At 36.1% G+C, this 20,660-nt stretch overlaps 1 long non-coding RNA gene across 1 annotated transcript in view; it reads left to right on the forward strand.

The window, feature by feature from the left end:
* Nucleotides 1-16,329, forward strand: part of LOC111772770 (uncharacterized) — an 88,570-nt gene extending 72,241 nt beyond the window's left edge. The window contains exon 4 of the long non-coding RNA XR_002806792.2: nucleotides 11,268-16,329. This is a non-coding gene — a long non-coding RNA (uncharacterized lncRNA). The remainder of the gene's footprint in view (nucleotides 1-11,267) is intronic.
* The last annotated feature ends 4,331 nt before the right edge of the window (nucleotides 16,330-20,660 follow it).

Raw genomic sequence — 20,660 nt, forward strand, 5'->3', positions numbered from 1 at the left:
GTGATTCTGCATCAATGTAGTTGAATAATTGTCTGCTTGTGGAGTTTTAGATGATTTACCCAATTATATATACTTTGGAAAAAACTAGAAACTGTAGCATTGGTGATTGCTATACAGCAATGAGTGAGAAGCCATTCATTAAATCTGCACATTTTGATAGCTTCTGGCTCTCTGAAGTTTTCTGACTTGAAGCTCTAATCACTCCTGCTTATTCTCGACCATGAGTAAATTATCCGAGAAGCTTCAGACACGTTTTTCTCATCATGAAAATGTACATTTTCCTCCCAAATAAAAGGAAAGTAAAATATTCCTTTCAAATGGTAAAATAAAAAACACTTTACAATAAAACAACTTGTGCCTAAAGCTAGTTCTGAGCCGCAAGCTAAATAGGAGAAACTTGACAAAATAAAGCAAAATAAAAATTATCCAAGATGTTCGTTTGCATTAAGTTATGAATAATTAAAATATGGAGGCCGCATGTTCAGGAATTCTAATGTTAATGTTTTGATGCTGTCATATAAATAGAATCTGAATCATTCAACGTTAGAGAACATAGAGTAACATTTCTAAAGCATGAGAGTGTTCATATGTGTGTGCATGTTCGTGTGTGTGTGTATGATAATGTATCATCACCACCACTATAATTATCAATACAATTTAGTGAGCCATAGTCTAAGGATCTCAGGTGCTGGTGATGTAAGAATGAATGAGACACTGAATAATTCTAAAAAACTCACTGCCTGGTCTGTTTGGGAATACATTTCCAATTCTGCAGTACTTTGGAAAACGGAGGATACAATATGATTCAGAAGTTGAACTTTGGTTTAGAGCAAATCTCTGAACACATCATCACTCATGGTTGGAACATGAAATGTTTATAATTCTTTATACAAATACAAGCTTAACCTTAGTTAAAGGACTTTAAAATAGGGAAAATAGTAAAGATAATTTTACAAATAAAATTCCATTTTATCTTAAAGACATTTCAGAAATCATGTCAAATATTTTGTTGTTGTTGTTCCCATTTTACTTAGTGGAAACTGAGGCCCAGAGACTGTAAGATTATACCCAAGGTCAAGATGAATTAGGAGGACCATATGGTTATCAAATTCTCCATTCTTTATTCTAAAATCTTAATGTTATGCCATACTATGCACCAAGTAGTCATCGCTGCTTGAATACATCTGCTGAAGAGAAAGCATTAAAGCTTCTCATTCAAATGTTCGTTAAAAACTATTTACCATGTGACTTCTTGATGCTAGTCATCACCTATGTTAAGCAAAGTAGAAAAAACTCTCTCCTCTCTTGAGGTATGCATTCCAATTGTAAGAGACAAAGCGACATTAATGAACTGCTCCAATAATCTCGTATTATTGGGTTTGTTTTCTTTAATTATAAATTTCCTATAAATTATAAATTTGATCCTCATGAACTGTGTGTTTTGTGACACATCACATGGTTATCCTTGAACTAGGATTCAGATGTCTTGGGTTATCCTTCTGGAACTACCACTTACTATGTGATTTGGCCCTACTACTCTTACTGTGAACATCAGTATCCTTACAAATACTGTAACATGTCAGCAGTGCCACCTGTCAGGAGGTATGTCACACTGCTGTTAAGAGGATCTAGTGAATAGTGATTATTTGAAATACCGTTCCATGAGTAAAGCACTACATTTATTTGCTGTGCATCCTTTCAATGCCTCCTATGTTCTTAGCTCTTTAATCATGATAAGCTTTCTTTCTTTGCCCCTCTCTCTTTTTTCCTTCTTTTTTCTCCTGCCTAACTTAGTGCCAGCCAAGAAAACAGAGATGCAGCAGACCCTGATTGCATCTACCCCATCTTAGATCTGGTTTTTATGGACATGTGTCAGTATCTGAAGTGTTACGAGAATCATAATGTTCATTCTACATACTCCAGATTGGTAATTTTGCCATTTTAATATACCAACTGTAATGCATATGCATCAGAACACCATGTTCCACTTTAGCATCAGCTTTATGACAGAAAAATGAAGGAGGTAGGGTAGAGAAGCATATCTACAGGAGGATGTTATCTTATGAGAAAAAGTTTCCATATATTCATTTTGATTAAGTTCATGCTACCAAGATTATCGAAATATCATAGGTGAAATCTTTGCACTAACCAGTTTTTGATTTTTGGGATGGGTAAGTATTTCAATATATAACATCTCTAAAGGCTCTGTGAATGTTAGTTATTCATTTACTGTGTCTGATTGGCAAAGGTTCATAAATTATGATCTTTTTTTTCCGTTTGGTAGCTTATCAATTTTTATCGATTATGTTGTAAGTCATGTTAGGGGCTTTAGAATTACCATTTATTAAAATACTTCAGGGGTAAACCTCTTTATAGGTTGCAACTTGATCTAATTGGGGACTAGCTGATCATGGAGAATACAAGCCTTTCTAGTGATGGAAGAGGCAAGATTTCCCACTGGGTTCAGTATACAGGATTCTGCATGTAGTTCCATTGTCTGCCAGAATTACAGAGCAGAGAAATGTATTTGATTCTGCATAGATCTTCTTATCAACACTTCTACTTCCTTAGAGACAGGCAAACATCCAACTGATTTGAGTCCCAGTCTCTTTCAGAACATACTTGAGTGAATGGAACTATTCAATTTCCTGGGCTAGGCTGGAACCAGTCAAAATGAGAAGCATAATTTTAATTCACACCCACAGCCTCCCTGACAGCATGGTGACTTTATGCTCACCATCCAAATATCCAGCTTTTTTTACACAATTTGCCTCCCCCGTGCAGCTTCACTCATAAAGGGGACAGTCCTCTCGGAGCAGCGATTCTTTCATAGTGTGTTCCCAGGCTGATCAGCCAGCATCAGAGTTCAGAACCTAAGGTGTTCCCAAGGCTGGATCATTTAAGGGGAACAACATATCAATTTGCAGACAAAAGCGACCAAGGAGACAAGTGCTGACCATCGGGACTGAGTATTTCTTCAGTAATAAGGCAATTGACAAGGCTGCGTTCTCAGCGGGGAAACTGGAAAAGTGGCCACTAATTGCTCTGTTCTAATAAGCATCTTTTCCTTCCATAAAAAAAAATGTTTTTAATAGATGTTGACAGAGCTTCCCACAGATGTGTATCCTAAATCCCCTTGCCACAGATTTTCCTTGCTGTCCCTCAGTTATTTCCCAGAGACTTTATTTCCAACTGGGGGATGCTCATTTTGAACTTGTCTTCACATTCTAGATGACAGTGGAGAGCATGAAATGTTATTTATTTATTTTAAATAACCAGAATGGTACTGTATTTTAAGACAAAGGTTTTATCAAATCTGCCCATGTTGGATTTTTTCTTCCTATCTGAGGGTCTTAGGTATAAAATTCTGTGTCACTCATGCTGAGAACTGGCCAAACTCTCTGGGGAGAAAGAGCAACATGCTTCATTTTCTTGCACATTTGTTGAAAAAAAGAAGACTCTCTGATATAAAGGAAAGTTTTTCAATCATTTGTCCTCCAAAAGTATCTTTCCCTAATACTTCATAAAATGCTGAGAGAAAACAACCGTCTCCTTACAGAATCCCCAGAGGCCAGTCTTTTTAAAATATATTTTTAACAGAACGTTTCGTAAGTATGAATAGGCCTCTTGAGAAAATAGTGAAAGGCATTGTCTCTATTTAACCAATCCGTAGAGTGAGTTCTCAGAAAAGACTCCCACTCACGTCTGATTGAACCATGACAACCATTTACAGTGAGCTGAGAGAGTTCTAAGTTCAGTGCTAGGTGTTAAGGATAAATGGGGGCTGGCTCGTGGCTGAATGGTTAAGTTCACGAGCTCTGCTGCAGGCGGCCCAGTATTTTGCTGGTTCGAATCCTGGGCGCGGACATGGCATTGCTCACTGAACCACGCTGAGGCAGAGTCCCACATGCCACAACTAGAAGGACCCACAATGAAGAATATGCAACTATGTACCGGGGGCTTTGGGGAGAAAAAGATAAAAAATAAAATAAAATAAAATAAAAATGAAATAAATAACACTAGAACCCAGAACAGTAGTGGAGAAGGACAGAGTGAGGCATGATGGAGAGATGGCCCAGGATGGACAGACGTCAACAGGAGCATTCATCTGTCGGTTCCTCATTCATCAAACATCTAAACGACATAGTCAGACAACTTAGGTTTGAACACTAGCTAGGCAACCTATCTCCTTCTTGCCCTTGGAAAAATTACCTGATCTCTGTGTACTTCAGTTTTTCAGCTTTTACACAGGAGTAATAATAGTAGTTATTTCATATGGTCCTTGTTAGAATTAAATGAGTTAATCCATGTAAAATACTCAGAAGAGTGGTTAGTGTATAGTAAGCACTCAAGAAGTATCTTGTACCTGGCATATAAAAATGCCAGTAGTAATTGTGGATAGGCTTATAATAAAAGACACAACCTAGTTAGTAGTGACACCTAGATACAACTAGTGGAAGTGACATACGGATAAAGAATTTTTGCAATGCGGTGTTAGATTGTATAACCCTCTTTTGGGTCAAAATGGTAAACACAGTGCATACCTCTGTTTGTATGACCCTCTCTGATCCAAACACTTAGCAATCCTGCATGACATTTGAAACGAGGAAACCAAAATGATAATGATACAACTGCACTTAAATTCAAGTAAAATATATCCTGTTTTTACCAGACAATGAAAATAAACAAGGAAAAAAAAAAAAACTGTATTCTTTCTGTTCCCTGTGTCAACAGCCATGCAGTACTGGCTAGGTTAGGTCCTACAGGGTAAAGGAGAAAGAAAATTGCTCAATTTGCTTCAAGTCATGCTCTGAGATGGGAGTTTCCTGACTCCAGAGATAAAGCCAAAATAAAGGAACCCATATGTTCATGGAATTTATCAACACAGCTTCAGGATCAGGAGCTGGCTTTGTGAGAGAGTGCAAAATAAAGATATTTTCAGGCGTATACACACAAAGAAGGTTTTCTACCCACAGAAATTCAAAAGGAAAAAAAAAACCATGAAGGATATATTTTAATATGAGTAAAAGTAAACTCAAATTGAAGAAATGAGAAAGCCGGAAATGATGAGCAAAGAAATTTAATCAACTCTTACTTATAGTCAATATATAACTGTGATAAAAACAAAGGCAAGAAGCCCAGATGTCTTTAATAGAGAATTATACCATACATTTAAGTAGTAAATGATACCATGCCACAAAACTCCTTCAGAACATAGAAATAGAAATACTTCCCAGGTCATTTTATGATACCCACATTATACTCGCATAAACAGGACAGGTGCTTACCAGGAAAGCAAATACAAACCAATCTCCCTCGTGAGCATATGTCCCAATATCTGTAATAAAATTTATAAAATCAATTAAAAAAAGTTTAACATATCATGATCAAGTAGGATTTTTTGCAGGAATGCAGGTCAGTTTAACATTTAAAAAAAATCAACAAAAGTAATACATGATGTTAACAGAATATATGAGACAAACCATATCATCTCAACATATGAAGGAAATGCATTTGGTTAAACTCAATGACGATTTTAAAAGAAAAAACTCTCAGCAAAAGGACTAGAATGAAATTCCCTTAATATTTATAAAGGGTGTCTACAATAAACACATCTGTTACCATACTCAATGGTGAAAGACTAAATGTTTTCTTTTTTTTCTTTTTCTTTTACCTTTTGACGCCCTTCATTCATTTCTTCCATTTCCACCCTCACCTCCTGCCTCTGGTAACCACCAATCTGTTCTCTTATCTATCTGAGCTTTTTTGGGATTTTTTTTTTTTTAGGTTTTCTGTTTGGTTTTTTTTGTTTGTTTAGTTCATGTATAAGAGAGATCATATAGCATTTGTCTTTCTCTGACTTATTTCACTTAGCATAATGCCCACATGTTCCATCATGTTGTCACAAACGGCAAGATTTCAATCTTTTTTATGGCTAAATAATATTTCATTGTATATATACTACAATTTCTTTATCCACTCATCCATGGATGGACACTTAGGTTGTTTCCATAGAGTGACGATTGTAAATAATGCTTCAATGCACATAGGGGTGCATATATCTTTTCAAATTAGTGTTTTCATTTTCTTTGGATAAGTATCCAGAAGTGGAATTGCTGGATCAAATGGTAGTTCTATTTTTAACTTTTTGAGAAACTTCCATACTGTTTTCCATAGTGACCGCATCTATTTACATTCCCAGCAACAGTGCACAGGGTTCCCTTTTCTCCATATCCTCACCAATACTTGTTATTTCTTGTCTTTTTGATAACAGCCAATCTAACAGGTGTGAGATGACATCTCAGTGTAGTTCTGATTTGCATTCTCTGATGATTAATGATGCTAAGCATCTTTTAATGTCCCTTTTGGCCATCTGTATGTCCTCTTTGGAAAAATATCTATTCAGACATTCTGACATTTTTAAATTGGGTTGTTTTTTTGATGAGTTGCGTGAGTTCTTTGTATATTTTGGATATTAGCCCCTTACAGATATATGATTTGCAAATATTTTCTCCCATTTGATAAGTTGCCTTTTCATTTATTGATTGGTTGATGGTTTCCTTTGCTGTGCAGAAGCTTTTTAGTTTGACATAATACCATTTCTTTATTTTTGCTTCTGTTGCTTTTACTATTGGTGTCATATTCAAAAAATCATAGCCAAGACCTGTGTCAAGGAGCTTACCACCTATGTTTTCTCTTACAAGTTTTGTGCTTTCAGGTCTTTCATGTTCAAGTCTTTAATCCATTTTGAGTTAATTTTTGCGTGATATAAGACAGTTGTCCAATTTCATTCTTTTGCATGTGGCTGTCCAGTTTTCCCAACAGCATTTATTGAAGAGACTGTCCTTTCCCCGTTGTTTATTCTTAGCTCCTTTGTCATAAATTAATTGCCCAAATATGTGTGCGTTTGTTTCTGGGCTTTCTGTTCTGTTCTGTTGATCTATGTGTCCGTTGTTATGCCAATAGCATACTGTTTTCATTACTATAGCTTTGTAATGAAGTTTGAAATCAGGGAGTGTGATGCCTCCAGCTTTGTTCCTCTTTCTCAGGATTGCTTTGGCCCTTCATGATCTTTAGTGGTTCCATGCAAATTTTACAATTATTTGTTCTATTTCCATAGAAAATACCATTGGAATTTTGACGAGTGTTGCATTGAATCTGTAGATTGCTTTGGGTAGTATGGACATTTTAACAATATTGACTGTTGAGAATTTTTATCATAAATGGATGTTGAATATTGTCAAATGCTTTTTCTGCATCTATTGACATGATCATATGATTTTTGTCCTTCATTTTGTTAATGTGGTGTACCCCTTTGGCTGATTTGCAGTTGTTGAACCATCCTTTTATCCCTGGAATATTATTAAGATTGAGAACATTGGAAGAATGTCAACTCTCATACATTTGATTGATCATTGTGCTGGAAGTACTAGCCAGTTCATAACTTTTGCCATATTCTATTTGGTAGAAGTCAATCACTAGGTCTAGCCCAGATGCAAAGGGAGAGCTTATACAAGTGCAAGGATACCAGGAGGTGAGAATCATTGGGGGCTGTTTTAGAAGCTGCCCACAGCAGGTAAAAGGTAGATGTGATCACTTCAATGCAAGTGTTCAAAAGTCTTCAAAATGCTATACTCACAATTTACAAAGAACAAACATTTTTACAATCTGAAAACATGAAGTAGAAAGGAGCTTTCTTAAACCATCAAAGGCATGCATTAGCCCATCTGCTACTTAATGGAGAAACTTTAGAAGCAGTCTCAATAATTCAAAAATACAGCAAGTTTGGTTTCCATTAGTATTTTTATTTAACATTTATTGAATGTACTGGGCAATATAATAAGATAAGTAAAAGAAATCGTAGCTATGTGAATTGGAAAGAAGAGATTAAGAACTCTTTCAAGTTTTAGAATGCATGATTGTCTACATACGTTCAGACATTTTGCTTTATAATAAAAATATAACATGCATGAAAAAATAGTGTTTGTAGACATCAGTATTACGAAATTAGAAAATACAAGAGGAAAAAACTTTCACTCATAAGGCAACAGCATATAAAAATGTTTGTAAAGCTTCTAGGAGAAATAAAAAGTAATGAAGGAGTAAAAGAAGAATTGAATGAGTGGAGAGACATACCGCGCTCATGGATGCAAACACACAATCGTTAAGACAGCAATTCTTTCTAAATTATCCTATACAATCCGTGTGATCTCAATCAAAATCACATTTTAATGCAACTGAATGAATGTGCCATGAAATTTAAATGAAAGAACAAAAGGTCACGAACAGCAGGAAGACTAATGAAAAAGAATAATGTGAAATTATTTCTTCTACCACATATTATGCCTAATTTAAAACCACAATAATCAAGAGAAATTAGTTTGAGTGGGAGGAAATAGAGGTCAAAACATAGACTAACTGAACTAAACACAGAAACAATAAACTAAGCAAAGGATATATAAAAACTAGACTGAGGACATAAACAATACTATAAATAAATGGTTAAAAGACAGACCATTTAATATATAGTATTGGAATAATTTATTATTTATATGTATGGAGATAAGTAAAATTAGCTCTTAACCTCACACATAATTCTAGGTAGACTAAAGATCTAATGCAAAAGTAAAATTTTAAACTGTTAGAAAAATATCTGTAAAATAAGTCATTACTTAGTGTACAGAATGGATTCTTAGATTAGCCACTAAAAAGAATAAATAACTGAAAATTTTGATTATGTCAAAAATGAAATTTGTGGAAAATAAATGACAAGTAAAAGTCATCTGTAATCTGGCATAACACACTTGTAACACATGTGACTGATGACTATTTAATGCTGAAAATCTATAAAAACCCATAAAAATCTATATGGGAGAGTAGACATCTATTAGAAAAATGGACAAAGGTAATTTATACAGGAGGAAATCTGAGAGACTGATATAAAAAAGTAATGTCACACTTGTAACCAATAAAATGTAAATGAAAACAAATACTAGTTATCATTCCTTATACACCCTTCTGTATGGCCAAAAAATATTCTTTTAAAAAAGTGTGGCAATATTAAAGTTTTTGGGTTTATAAAGATATCCACTGTCATGAGGGTGATCAACTATACCACTCTGCCTGGATGGAAAACAGGATTTTCTGTGTTAAAACTGGGGAAGTTCCAGACAAATCAGAACTAGTTGGTCTCAGTAGTAGGGCTATTGAGTAGAGGGACTGTGAGTTGGTATAACAACTCTGAAGGGCAACACTTCAGTGCTTAGCATGCCACAAAAATAGTAGTAACAACAACTGTTCAGCAAAAAAATAATGAATAAATCATGGTATATTTATACAATGAAATGCAATATACTGTAACATAATGCAATAAAATAAACTAGAATAATGGTTCTCATACTTTGGTGTATATCAAATTCACCTATAGAGGACCTATAATAAAGAGAACAGAGATCCAGGCTTATTGAGGTAGGATAAGAGTTAGGTCTTTGTATTTTTTCCAAGTTCCCCGGTGATTCTAATAGCCACTGAATTCTGAGAACCACTGAATTAGAGCTATATCTATCAGCAAAGATAAATTTCCACACTTAATGTTGGGAGGAGTAGGAAGTTGCAGAGTGCCATATGAAATATGGTTTAATTTATTTAAACTTGAAATCCTCCAACACAAGACTATATTATGTTTAGAGATATGTAAATATGTATTAAATATTAAAACATGCATGGGAATGATAAACATTAAATTCATGTTTGTGATTACCTTGGTAGAGGGTAATAGAATCAGAGGGTTTTTTCCCAGGGGGCTTCAACTGTGTCCCAAATATCTCATTTTTTCTAAATCAATGGAACTACAGTAAATATAGCATTATGTTAAGATTCAATGTAGTTAGAAATGGAATATTTGTATGTTTGAAATATTTCACAAAATAAGCTAAGAATGTAAAACTATGGCTATATTATGACCCTTATTTTGTGAAAACGTATTTAATAATGTATATGTTTATGGAAGGAATGGCATAGTCACAGATTACCATTATCTACTGCTACATTTATATCTATTAATTACTGAAGGATCTCCCTGGGCTACGATTAAGGCAGGCTGATATAACTATGGGTGATTCCTATTATTTTCTGCTTCATTTTTATATTTTTATCATAAATATCATGAACACAATAAGTTAATAGCATATGACTAGCTAGTGTTGGCGGGCACAGTTTTCAGATTAGTTTAGGTGACCATAAATAACAGCTTTTGCTATTTCCTGCTTTGTTGTATATAGTATGATAAATACAGGTCATAGAGTGTACTAACAACTATATTCATTCTTTAGAATTTTGTCACTAATGGCTTGTAAATGCACACAATCTCCAAATATGAAGGATTAAGGAAATTGTGACCTTTAATCATCATTTGCCTTTGGTTAGTGTTCTTCTAAACTGTGGGAAAAGGAAAATTGAACAACATATATTGACTTTCGTCATTAGTTATGCAGCAACATTGTTCAACCAATGGGCTTAATTTGAAAGTAAGTGAAACAGACAGCATACGTCCTAATACTACCTCATCTATTCTGGCTCTAGTGGAGTTGCTTAAAAAATGTCACCACTTACAGAAAAGCTGACAAGAATAGTCGCAAATTAGGCTTTCAAGAGTCCATTGGAGTTATCCAGCTACAGAGTGGTGTGCACACCTTAAAAGTTGCAACAAAGACAAAAAGTCCTCATCAATTATTCAGAAAGGTCATTTGATATGAGTTTCTGTAGGCTTACATAAAAGACTGCTTTCTTTCAATTGTCAGTTTGATATGAATTGAAGTTTCAATAATAGGCAGGGAGCTGTATAATCTGTTGCAATTTATACTGTTTTTAATCCTGAAAAATAACTGTCCATAAACTTAAAAATTATACAGGCATATCCCATTTTATTGAGCTTCACTTTATTGTGCTTCACAGATATTGTGATTTTTCCAGATTGAAGTTTTGTGGAAACAGTGTCAAGCAAGTCCATCAGCACCAATTTTCCAACAATGTTTGCACACTTTGTGTCTCTGTGTGGCATATTGATAATTCTCGCAATATTTCAAAATTTTCATTATTATTATATTGGTTATAGTGATCTGTGATCAGTGGTCTTTGATGTTACTATTCTAATTGCTTTGGGGCACCACAAACCATGCCCATAAAAGACAGTAAACTTAATCGATAAATGTTGTGTATTCTGAGTGCTCCGCTGACCAGCTGTTCCCCGTCTCTCTCCCTCTCTTCAGGCTTCCTGATTCCCTGAGACACAACAATATTGAAATTATGCCAATTAATAAGCCTACAATGGCCTCTAAGTGCTCAAGTCAAAGGAAGAGTCTCACATCTCTCACTTGAAATCAAAAGCTTAGTAAGGGAGGCCTGTCCAAAGCCAAGATAGGCCAAAATCTAGGCCCCTTGTGCCAAACACTTAGCCAAGTTGTGAATGCAAAGGAAAAGTTCTTGAAGGAAGTTAAAAGTGCTACTCCAGTGAACACATGAATGATAGGAAAACAGCCTTATCACTGATATGAAGAAAGTGGTCTGGATAGAAGATCTAAGCAGCCGCAACATTCCCTTAAGCCAAAGCCTAATCCAGAGAAAGGCCCAACTCCTCAATTCTATGAAGGATGAGAGAGGTGAGGAAGCTGGAGAAGAAAATTTTGAAGCTAGTAGAGGTTGGTTATTGAGGTTTAAGGAAAGAAGCTGTCTCCATAACATAAAGGTGAAGCAGCAAGTGCTGATATAGAAGCTGCAGCAAGTTATCTAGAAGGTTTAGCTGTGATAATTAATGTAGGGGGCTACATTAAACAATAGATTTATATTTGAAGAAGATGCCATCTAGGACTTTCATAGCTAGAGAGGAGAAGTCAATGTCTGGCGTCAAAGCTTCAAAGGACAGGCTGACTCTCTTGTTAGGACACTAATGCAGCTGGTTACAATAAGCTGAAGCCAATGCTCATTTACCATTTTGAAAATCCTGGGGCCATTAAGAATGATGCTAAATCTACTCTGTGCTCTATAAATGAAACAACAAAGCCTGGATGACAGCATCTTTTTACGTGGCTTACTTAAAAAATTTAAGCCCACCATAGAGACCTACAGCTCAGAAAAAAAAAAGCTTCCTTTCAAAATATAATTGCTCATTGACAATGTACCCGGTCACCCAAGAGCTCCGATGGAGATGTGCAATGAGATTAATGTTGTTTTCATGTCTGCTAACACAGCATCCATTCTGCAGCCCAAGTATCAATAAGTAATTTTGACTTCGAAGTCATTCTTTAAGAAATATATTTCATGAGGCTGTAGATGCCAGAGATAGTGATTCCTCTGATGGATCTGGGCAAAGTAAACTGAAAACCTTCTGGAAAGGATTCACTATTCTAGATGCCATCAGGAACATTCGTAATTCATGGGAAGAGGTCAAATTATTGATGTTAAAAGGAGCTTAGAAGAAGTTGATTCCAGCCCTCATGGATGACTTAGAGGAGTTCAAGACCTCAGTAGAAGAAGGAACTGCAGATGTGGTGGAAATAGCAAGAGAACTAGAATCAGAAGGGGAGCCTGAAGATGCAACTGAATTGCTGCAATCTCAAGATAAAACTTTAATGGATAAGGAGTTGTTTCTTATGGATGAACAAAGAAAGTGGTTTCTTGAGAGGGAATCTACTCTTGGTGAAGATGCTGTGAAGAGTGTGGAAATGACAACAGAGCATTTAGAATATTGCTTGAACTTAGTTGTTAAAGCAGTGGCAGGATTTCAGAGGATTGACTCCATTTTTGAAAGAAGTTCTATTATGGGTAAAAAGCTATCAAAGAACATCACACGCTACAGAAAAATCGTTTGTGAAAGGAAGAGTCAATTGATGAAGTAAACGTCATCATTATTTTAAGGAATTGCCACAGCCACCCCAACCTTCAGCAACCACCAGACTGATAAATGAGCAGCCATCAACATAGAGGCACCACCCTCCACCAGCAAAAAGATTACAACTGGCTGAAGGCTCAGATGATGATTAGTGTGTTTCAGTTAAGGTATATACATTGTCCCCTCCCCTTTTTTTTTTTAAGAAATAATGCTATTACACACTTAATAGACTACAGCAGTAAATATAACTTTTATATATACTAGAAAACCAAAAAACTTGTGTGACTCACTTTATTGTGATAGCCACTTTATTGCAGTGGTCTGGAACCGAACCTGCAATTTCTCTGAGGTATACCCATATTACGATAACCTGATCATCAAAGAAGGAATATTGATAGAGCATCAGAGAGATAGAGGAAGTGCAAGGTTGCTCGGTTTTAGGTTTTCAGTTTGTCTTGGGTTTGGGTTGAGTTTGGGTTTGTTTCCTTTTTTGTTTTGCAGAAGTCAGGGTGTACTTATATTGGAATAATTCCAGACCTCTCAGCCTGGGTCCTGGGCTTTTGTGAAAAAGAAACTGTAGCCTAGTTAGAAAGAAGTAGAAGTGAAAAAGCAAGACAACATTTGGAAGAATGAAGAAATAAAAAGTGTTCAAAATAATTTAGTGCTCAGAGTCTCTATCTCATCCCTCATCTGGTTTTTCAAAAAATCCTTGAAGGAGACAGGGAGCAGAAACAATTTCCAAACCAGTCATAAAACAACGTTTTCAGTTGAATAACCTGGAAGAAATTCTAGAAAAATTGTGAGGGTAATGGTGTTACACAACGAAGCACAGAACAAGATTAGGTCTTTTACGATTTACTAAGGAATTGGTTAAGGCTGTTATATGATCTTGGATGAATTCCATGGAAAGAAACATTATATTAAAGGTACAGAAATACATGCTTGAATAATAATGTTTTTAAGATATTAGCACCAACAAAACTTTATATAACCTTTCATTTAATCTTAAAATTAAATAGAAAAAGAAGACTACTTATTCTTATTAAATTCAAAGCAGCACCATATATAGTTTATGCTATGTTTTTCCCAAAAAACTTCCTGGAAAAAATGGATCCAGAGGATGTAATCTGAAGTTATGAAGTTTGGTTGTGGTTGGGAGGGTGAGGTATAGGAGGAGAACTGGAATTTTAAAGACCACGCATGGATTAAGAGGAGTTTGGAATTAAAGGGAAGTGTCCTGGTTGATTTTTGTAAACAGCTCTACAAATATATCTATATCCATATATAGTTCATTACTTTGGGAAATGTTTATTGAATATATTCTACATGCCAGATTATCCCAGCGCTCTAGATACTTCTAGTAACATAAAACACCTCAAAGAGCTTATGCTTGGAAATCTTGGAAGATCTCCTGTTCTCTCTTCCACTCTCCCATTATCAATTAGGGAGACAGACAATTCAGGATAATTTATTCATCATAATAGTAAGAGAGGAAAAGCTAGAGACTGTTTGTTTGTTTAGAGTACATTCTGGTATGAATAATTTCCTACTTTTACTTTCCTTTCAATACTGTTGAATTTTTCTAAGTTAGAGAATATGTCCAAATTAATACCTATATCACCTTCTCTATTAGTTTGGTAGAAGTCTCAGTTGGAAGGATTTATAAAAACTTCACAGAAACTCTGGATTTGCTAAGAGTGTGAGAGCTAGAGTTACATTCAAACATCACTTGGAAATCCTCTGAAAAGTCACCAAAGAAAGAACATTTCTCTCTACACTCTCTATCTTAATTACGTTATCTAATAAACCTAAGTGTGTGTGCCAAAAGTTGAAATTGCCTGTCATTTCCCTAGACTCATCCAGAAAGAAATATCGGTTGTTTCTATTCAACAATTTAGACTGAATTGGTTCACCTTTTAATGGGTTGGAGTCACAGCTTCTTTTATTAGTATAATTAGATTTATAGCCCTTTTCAAATACACATGTTATCTTTAAATGTTTTAACCTTAGTTAATAACATAGGGATTGAGATCTGAGCTAAAGAAGACTGTGATACTAAACGGAGTTTTCATTGATGCTTAAACTATATCTAAGTTAATAGTTAACTCGTTGGAGAGATGAGTTGCCCTAAGGGACTCTCATAGTTAATCAATTAATCTATATGTAGCATGAGAACAATGGTTCTGAACACTGGCTGCACATTATAATCACCTGGGGAGTATTTTAAACTCCTGACATTGAACTCCATCCCAGACTATTTAAATCAGGATGTTTGGGAGTGGGTTCTATGCATCAGTGCATCATCAAGGATTCTAACATGCCATCCATTCTGAGAAATGTTGGTATAGAATAGTATTTCCAAATATGCGCTCTAAATACCTCCTGCATAAACATCATCTAGGATGCTGGTGCCAAACCAATGGACTGAATCAAAATCTGGTGGTCAGAAGTGATGTCACTAAGATAATGAAATAGGAAGCCCTAAACCCTTTTTCCTCCATGGAGACACCAACTTAAAAAATAAAATGGACCAAATTACCTTTGTGAGAACTCTAGAAACCGGTTAAGGAGTTGCGGCACCCAAAGCAAATGCAAAGCCAAGAATAACTGCTTCAAAGCAGGTAAAAAGTTCATTGCATCAACTCGCTATCACTCTTCCCTCTAGCCAATACAGTGTAGCATGATCACAAGAAAACTCCCAACTCACTTCCTTAGGAGCGAAAGAGAAGAGTAGAAAGTGCATACAATTCTGGCATTTTGAAGACTGTTTTCTATATTACGTGATTTAGAACACTGATGGTAAATGGCGTAGTTTGAATGCCTGGGAGCTGATAAGAACACAAGTAAGCATGGTGGATTATTGAAGAACCAGTGAGAACTCATAACTGCAGAAAGATACCAGGAGGAGCAAAAGATTATGGACTCCTGAAAAAGACATGGCAGAAGAAATTAACCAGAACATTACACACATAAGCTCAGAGAAGACATATTCTAGAAAAGCTTTCAAAAGGCCCCCAGAGTCTCTAGATAAACTGATTGGTGAAGGTCTTCCCTAGTACAAAGCCAGTAAAGACTGGAAGAGGTGGCTATTTTTCAACTACCCAAGTGTCAATAAATAATAACAAGGCATACAAAGAAACAGGGAAATATGGCCCAATTAAAGGATCAAATAAACCTTCAGAAACCAACAGAAAAAGATGCAGAAATCTATGAATTACCTGACAATGAATTCAAAATGACTGTTTTAAAGATGAATGAACTAAAAGAAAACACAGATAACAAAATGAAATTAGAAAAACTATGTATGAACAAATGTGAATATCAATAGGAGTATAGAAGCTATATTTAAAAACCAAAAAGAAATTTTGGAGCTGAAGAATACAATACCCGAATTGAAAAATTCACTAGCAGTGTTCAAATCAGACTTGATCAAGCAGAAGAAAGAATTAGCAAACTTAAAGAGAGGTCATTTGAAATTATTGAGGTAGATGAGGGAAAAGAATTAAGAACGAAGAGAACTGAAGAGAGTCAAAAGAATTTATAAGATACCAACAAGCAGACCAATATATGCATTACAGGAGTCTCAGGAGGAGAAAAGAGAGAAAAGTGTAGAGAGCCTATTTGAAGAAAAGTGGCCAAAAATGTCACAAAGCTGAGAAGGAAGTCGATAAACACTTTTAAGAACCTCAGCAAACTCCAACTAGGAAAACCCCAAAGAAACTGACACTGAGACACATTATAATAAAACAGTCAAAAGTCACAAGGAGAATCTTGAAAGAGGTAGAAAAATGTGATTTATCACATGCAAGGGATTAAGAGCAAGAAATCAATGGATTTCTCAGCAGAACCCTTGTATACTATAAAGAAGTAGCAGGATGTATTCAAAGAGCTAAAAACTAAAAATAAAACTTGCCAAGCAAAAATATTATATCTGACAAAGCTGTCCTTCAAAAATGATAAGAGGTTAAGATTTTTCTAGATAAACAAAAGCAAAGGGAGTCCTTCACCAATAGACCAGTCCTACAAGAAATGATAAAGAGAGCTCTTTAAGTTGAAACAAAAGTATGCTAAACAGTAACACAAAACAACACAAAAATAAAAAGCTCTCTGGTAGAGAAAAATACATAGACAAATATAGAATCCTGTAATATTATAATGGTGGTACATAAATTGCTTTTTATTATGGTATAGAACTGAAAAGAAAAAAGCATAAAAACTATAAATCTACGTTAATGGATTCATAATATAAAGAGATGTAACTTATGACATCAATAACAAAGAAAAACCAACAAACCTTGAGTTGAGTTTTGAAAAGATCATTAAAATTGACAAACTCTGTTCTCTTGGAAGAGAATAGAGAATGCAGAAGGAAACTCTTGTGGATATGGCCAAATGATTTTCAACAAGGGTTCCAAAACTACACATTGAGGAATAGACAGTCTCCCATAAATGGGGCTGGAAAAACTGAATATCCACATTAAAAACAATGAAATTGGACCCCCTACCTTACACCATACATACAAATCAACTCAAAATGGATTAAAGACCTAAATGTAAGATCTAAAACTTTAAAACTCCTAAAAGAAAACAGAAGAATAGCTTTGGAAGATTGGATTTGGTAATGATTTCTTAGATATGACACCCAAAGCACAGGCAACAAAAAGCAAAAATAGTCAAATAGGACTATATCAAACTTTAAAACTTCTGCATGTGAAAGGAAACAATCAACAGAATAAAAAGGCAACCAACAGAATGGGAGAAAATTTTGTGACTCAAATGCCAAAGAAGGGGTCAATATCCAGAATATACAAAGAACTTCTGCAACTCAACAACAAAAAACAAGTAACCCAATTAAAAAATGGGCAAAGGACTTGAATATAGAATCCACCCAAGAAGATACACAAATTACAATCATGCATATGAAAAGATGCTCAACATAACTAATCATAAGAGAAATGCAAGTCAAAACTACAATAAAATATCACCTCACACTCAGTAGAATGACCACTATGAACAGAACAAAAAATAGCAAATCTTGGCAAGGATGCAGAGAAATTAGAACACTGTCTCCTGTTGGTGGGAATTTAAAACAGTGCCACCATTATGAAAAACAGCATGGTGTTTTCTGAAAAAAATAAAAATACTATTACTGTATGATAAAGCAATCTCAATTCTGGATATATATCCAAAAGAATTGAAAGTATGATTTCAAAGAGATTTTTACACATCCATGTTCATTACAACATTATCCCAGTAGCCAAGAGGTGAAACAACCCAAATATCTATCCATGGATGAATTGATAAAGACTATTTTTCATCCTTAAAATGAAAGGAGAAAATCCTGTCAATGGACGAGCACTGAGGACATTATGCTAAATAAAATAAGTTGGTCAACTTAGATGAGGTATTTAAAATAGTCAAACTTGTAGTAAAAAAAAAAAAGTAGAATTGTGGTTGCCAGGGCCTGGGGGGAGGGGGAAATGGGGAATTGTTGTTCAATGAGTACAGAGTTCCAGTTTTACAAGATAAAAAATTTCTTGAGATCTGTTGCACAACAACATGAATATAGTTAACACAGTTGAACTGTATACTTCAAAATGGTTAAGATGGTAAATTTTATTCCATGTGTTTTTACCATAATTAAAATGATAAGTAAGTAAATGAGAATTTGGTGGTCAGTCTTGGGAAATACACTTTTAATGAGCTTACAAGAGTGGAGGTCAGTCAAGATGGTGAATAGGAGGCTCCTGAACTCCTCTCCTTGCACAGACACTTTGAATGTACAGCTAAACATGGAATAATTATCTCTGAAAGAAACCCAGAAACTGGCTGAACAACTCCTACACAATAGGTGACTGAAAATATACCCACAACAGAGCCGTACAGTCAGGGATGAACTCTGAACTCCCAGCTGCTCCCCAAGGAGTGAAGGGTTTGGATCTCATATTTGATGCCACAATTTTTATTTTTTGGTTGAGGAAGATTGGCCTTGGGCTAACATCTGTGCCAGTTTTCCTCTGCTCTATTTTGTATGTGGGACTCTGCCACAGCATGGCTTAATGAGCAGTGCTTATGTTCGCACCCAGGATCCACCCACAAACCCCGGGCTTTTAAAGCTGAGCAAGAACTTAACCACTATGCCCCTGGCTGGTCCCATGCCACAGCTTTAAGACTCCTGGCGAGGGATGAGAACCCAAAACACCTAGCCCTGAAAGCCAACAAGGCTTGCATCCACAAGACCCACAAGAAAACAAAGAAGCAGTTGTTAACAGGCACGTGAGCATTCATCACTGCTCTACCCCCTGGGATCACCAAAGAGTGAGCAGGCAAAATTGCCATCACATATGCTTTCCCTGAAGGGGGTACACTGCATACTTTAAAAGCTGCTGCCTGAGGGTGAGCCTTCTAATTTATCACACGTCTGGGGGCTGGTTACGATCCTCTAAGGAGACCTGGAAAGCCACAGACTCCTGCCCTGCCTTCACCCTCTGGCCTGATCCAAGTTGCCAGTCTCTCCCTGGAAGGAGCTTATGCACGCATCTGGTGCCCCAATCATTGTGGCTGCTGCCTGAGAGATAGGACCTGGGTCTGACAGCCAAGGGAGCTTACATTCATGAGTCCCTCAGGACTGTATCAAACCAAGCAGTTCCTAACGGCTGCAGGAGCACCTCATCATGGCTGCACACCCAGGCCCAGCACAGAGGGAGCAGGCAAAAATGTCCATCTTTCATTTTCTCCCTGGAGAAGGCTTAACTCACACTTTCGCAGCTGCTGCCTGATGATCCATCTTCCAAAGTAGGTGCTGAATTATGATCTTCCTGGCTGGTACACTGATGGGTCTTGGCACACCTTCAACCGCTGTGAGCCACTAAGAACAAAGAAGGTGGCTTGGACAAAAACAAAGGTTTCAGAGACGACCAGGAGCTTGGGCTGGGCTGATTGATGAGGTTCATCTCCTACAGGAGATCATTCTGTCAAGACTAGGAGAGGTGGCTATTTTATCCAATGTGCAGAAACCAACACAGAGTCAAAGAAAATGTAAAAGGGAATATGTTTCAAACAAAAGACCAAGATAAATCTCTAGAAACTGATCTTAAAGAAACAGTGATAAGTGATTAACCTCGTAGAGAGTTCAGAATAATGGTCACAAATATGGGTGTTATATCTCATGGGAGAGCCGTGAGCCAAGATAAAAGGTCACATGTTAATTGTGATGTTCAAATTTACATATCAACTTGACTGGGCCATGGGTGCCAAGATATTTGGCTAAATATTAGTTAAACATTACTTCTGGGTGTATCTGTGAGGGAGTTTCTAGATGAGATTAAGGTTTGAATTGGTATACTCAGTGAGGCAGATTGCCCTTTCCACTGTGGATGGACTACCTCCTTTCAAGGACAGAATAGAATGAAAGACTGAGTAAGAAAGAGTTCTTTCTCTTTGCCTGACTCTCTGAGCTAGGATATTTGTCTTCTCCTGCCTTTGGACTCGAACTAAGACTTGTACTGGACCTTACACCACTGGCTCCCCTGGTTTGCAGGCCTTCAGATTCAGGTTAGAGCTACAACTTGGCCTCAACTGAGTCTCCAGCTTGTTGGTTACAGACCTTGGACTTTTCAACTTCCATAATTATCGCATGAGCCAATTCTTTATGGTATATATATGTTTATATATGCAGTCAAGCTTCACTTAATGATGAGGATCCATTCTGGGAAGTGTGTTGTTAGGCAATTTTGTCATTGTGCAATCATGGAGTGTACTTACACAAACTTAG

The sequence above is a fragment of the Equus caballus genome, chromosome 3 (genome assembly GCF_041296265.1).
Source record: "Equus caballus isolate H_3958 breed thoroughbred chromosome 3, TB-T2T, whole genome shotgun sequence".
Taxonomy (NCBI): domain Eukaryota; kingdom Metazoa; phylum Chordata; class Mammalia; order Perissodactyla; family Equidae; genus Equus; species Equus caballus.